Here is a 4,249-nt window from a genome sequence, read left to right on the forward strand (position 1 = left end):
TGGTAGTGACTGAGTGGTGGCGATTTCGGACCGGGCGGCCGCCTGCCGGAGCACTCGGCGACCCCTATCAAGGTCACGGGCGGACCTGCCCAAACCGCCCGCTGGGCCGGGGTGCCCCCCCCCCCCCCTCCCCCTCCCCGTGTAGCCGGGGAAGCGTACGTGCCTGTGTGTTCTTTCTGCGTAGATGGCTGGTGCTGATGGGCTCGACCGGTTTGTCTGATGTAGCCGGTCGGTTCGTCTGATGTAGCCCCTCGGTTCGTCTGATGTAGCCGGCCGGTTCGTCTGATGTAGCCGGCCGGTTCGTCTGATGTAGCCGGCCGGTAATTCAAGCATGCTTAAAGGTTATTCTTAGGCATATATGGGCATTCTTGGGCTCTATAGGCCATATAGGCACTCTTCGGAGCACCACTTAGGAGAAATCCCAGTGATATGTCATTGCAAAACAGCCGTGTTGACATGATCTTCTCTGATGGATCCTGTCTGTTGTTCCCGGATGATCGCCCGCACAGTGAAAATCATTTATGCTCAAACATACCGGGGTGGGTCAGTTGTTTATATGTCCTCATATATATATATATATATATATATATATATATATATATATATATATTCGCGTGTACTTAGGCAGCATGCTTTCGTTAACGCAAGTTTTGTTATATGCAAAGGAAAATGAACCCTTAATCAGTTTCTTGTGTGTTTGCTCGATTCTTCTACTTTAAGCCCTCATTGTTTTCGGCAAGTCAAAATCGGTTTGAAATAAGGCTTACTGTCTATTGCAAGAGGCTAGTAGCCTTGTAATGGACAACCCAGCAGGAGACCGAGACCAGCTGAAGTGCACCAATAAAGTGTATGAATTTAAATGCTCGCAGGAAGACTGCCGGCTCCTCAGCTCGACCTGCACTGGAATGACAATGGCGTATTTGTCGCTACGCAAGATAGTGCACTTTCAGGAGGGAGTGCCGGACCGGCATGTGCGCAAAACCCATAATCAAAAACTCTTACGTCCATGCCTTAGTGAAAACACACTGATTCTAAAGTCATGTCCAAACAAAGGCCGTTTACAGGTTCTCGAAGCCATCCTCATCAAAGAAACCGTGCCTGACTTAAACATACAGCTTAAATCACGCATCACTTTTGATTAGTTCAGTCACCCAATGGCAGCAAGGCGATTCGATGTCTTGAACTTGCCATGGTGTCAAACCGGCTTGAAAAGTGATGTGTACCTGTTAGTATGTGTTTTGTAATTTGATCCAATATTCGGATATATAATCTGTTAGCTGACGGGTCACCTTCGATCATCTCTCGCAGAGCATGCCTCGTATTTAGCCATACTCCATATGCTTACATACATATGTTTCCGTCCGACTGTTTTATATTGCTTTGAGGATAGGGAACGAATGTGCTTGAAATGTTGCCTTCAGATAATGTTAATGGCTGTAAACGAACTGTTTTACGACTTTCTGAAAACAAGGAAGGATTTAATTCGAAAAATCGAGCAAACGCCTAAGAAGCTGATTCAAGGTACATTTGCTTTTACAAACTTGCATGAAATGAAATGCTGAGCCTTTGAAGATATTGAAGTAAGCATCAAAATTTGTAGAAATATGCTCACTTATAACAGTTGGTACACCTTTAAGTAGAAAAGACTGCTCTAGACAGCATGCCTTCTCTTGCTAGTAGATATGCTGCTGAAAACACTATTGTTTGATTATGTCATGGCGCCTTGCACCACATGGATTGAGAGCCTTTCATCTGTAAATGAGCTGTACACGGGATGTTACACCAGATACGAACGTCTCGAACATTTTGTTTTGCCTTGATCACCGTGTGGTCAGTGAAATGGCGGGACTCGAGTGACGCCATTATGGCGCCATTGATGCCTGGGTGGCGCTGAAAGAGTCTCCCCAAAAGAGTTTACATATCCTGGCGGGCGTGCACCTCAGAAACTAGAGGCATTTAGGTCTTGGGAAGGGCAGGGTTGGAAACTGCATCAAATAATCTTCAATTTGGCTATTTCAGTTCAGAACCCTCCACAAATGTGGAGCCCTCCTTTTAAGCACAGCGACTCTTTTGGAAACGTAGAATGACTTTGGAAGACATTGTTTTCTTGGCTTCTTAGTTTGCTGTGAGTCTCTGTTTCCAAAGCAGGAATACGCCAGCGCCATCTCAGACGGTCCGATGATCTGGTGACGCGCTGGCTCAGGCTTCCGGCAATGCATTATTCGCTAAATGGCTGTGGCAATCACAAATATTTGTTTGACCTTGTTCAAAGTACAGGTGCCATTTTGATACCAGTAGCTAAGTAAACAGAGCCCAAAAGATATGCTTCTGGTCCGTAGCAATTGGTGATAGCCTGCAGCAAATTTTACCGTCGTCAGCTGCTTCCGACTGGGGGACCGCTTTGAGGGCCTGTGGTCTTTAACACTCTCTTATGTCAATGGTCATGTGGACTTGGTGCGAGACTGACGTGAAATCTCTGCACGCAGTCACGGAGACTGCGATGAATATCGCACTTAAGGGTCTTTGTATGTCACAAGATCGCCCACGCCAGAAATGAAATATCGGGCTAAAAAGAAAGAAATATGCCTTGTGATGTGGCGAAACGTTTGCAGGGTAATTTTGACTCCGCAATGGCACAGACTGATTTGCTTATCTTAACCAGGTAGTGCTGCAGCATCGCTCTACAATGTTATTTTTAGACGATGCGTTGATGTCACTAGCGATGATATTTCACCCTATTTTCAATAGCACCAAAGTATGGCACACTCCCTTCGTTGCCATTTCCAGCCGGTTCGAGGCATACTTTGCTGCCACCAGGTCTCTGACAACGCGCACAAAGCCAGCTTTGCCGTACGGCGATCGGCAACAATTGCGACAGCTGCACTAGTAAGACCAGTTTTTGTTATCGTGCCAAGGTCAGCAAACGTACTGTAGATGGTCGTCAATATCTGCAACTGTCGAAGTCGCATCAGCTGTGGACACATCACATGTGTGGGAACGGGGGGGGGGGAGGGGGAGGGGAGGGGACTGGCACCCACCGAACTTTTAGATTGAGTGGGTTTGACGTTTCTCCAAACTCTAGTTGGCCTCATCTTTGAGTTTTCATGTACAAAATCGAGATATCTTCTCACAGGAAGAGTCTGAAAAATGGAATGTAGTTGAAATTTTCCTTCCTCCTTTTCGGAACAACTTTCTGTCGTAGTTTCTTTCACTCTTTTCATTCATTTAAGAGCTGGCTTTTTGGTGAGGTGAAGACAACATTGCAGTTTGTTGGAGGTTAGCTGCTCTGCAGATCCTAACCAAAATGACATCTTATCGTCGATTAGTAATACGCGTGCTGTTTTGTTTTTATCTGCGCGTATCATTCTTCTTCGGCAGCACATGCGCCATGTCCCAGTGGCGAATATATCATATTTACATATATATATATATATATATATATATATATATATATATATATATATATATATATATATATATATATATATATATATGTGTGTGTGTGTAGATATATATATATATATATATATATATATATATATTCTGATTAATTCTGCTTTGCTGCATCGTGGAAAAATTATCACCGTTTCTGCCCGGAAAAGTTCCAATGGTCCCATAAGCATGACATATTTTCATAGATGGGCACGAATCCGTCAAAACGGTAATGTATAAGCCAACACTAAATGTGTGATTGGGAAAAGCAAGCTGAAAAAACAAGTTGGAAAGATAACGGAATAGTTGACTTCCGCCAGATTTCTTTCCGTTAATTTTGACTGTTTACTTTTTTGGCAAAACGCCAAATGGGTGTAGAGCGTTAAACTTTCCACAAGTGGTGGGTGGAGCTCTTATCTTATGGGGATTGGACGGTTGGGGCCTTGGGATGTGAGCTATGGCGAAATTATTTTGGACTTGGCAAGTTTCATGTTGACGTGCATTGGGGGGTGGAGCACGCGTCTGCCTCCTGGCACCTCTGGGATGAAATCCTAGGTACCCCACAAGTGACGTGAAAAACTGGATGCCTCAAAACTATGAAATAGCTACAATACCATGGATAAAAAACTATAACTTACTATGAGTGTAGAAACGATGCTCACTTCAAGCACCGCCATCGAAGTTTAAGGTATTTATTTTTCAACTAATGGCTTCTCACAAGGGGGCAGATTAGAGCGAGGAATGTGGAGCGATGTCCCCCCCCCCTTTGGCCGGGATGAATATGTCGTGCCTCTTCAAAACACTAGAATATCGTGAT

The sequence above is a fragment of the Pollicipes pollicipes genome, unplaced genomic scaffold (assembly GCF_011947565.3).
Source record: "Pollicipes pollicipes isolate AB1234 unplaced genomic scaffold, Ppol_2.1 Scaffold_1600;HRSCAF=1878_pilon_pilon_pilon, whole genome shotgun sequence".
Classification (NCBI taxonomy): Eukaryota; Metazoa; Arthropoda; class Thecostraca; order Pollicipedomorpha; family Pollicipedidae; genus Pollicipes; species Pollicipes pollicipes.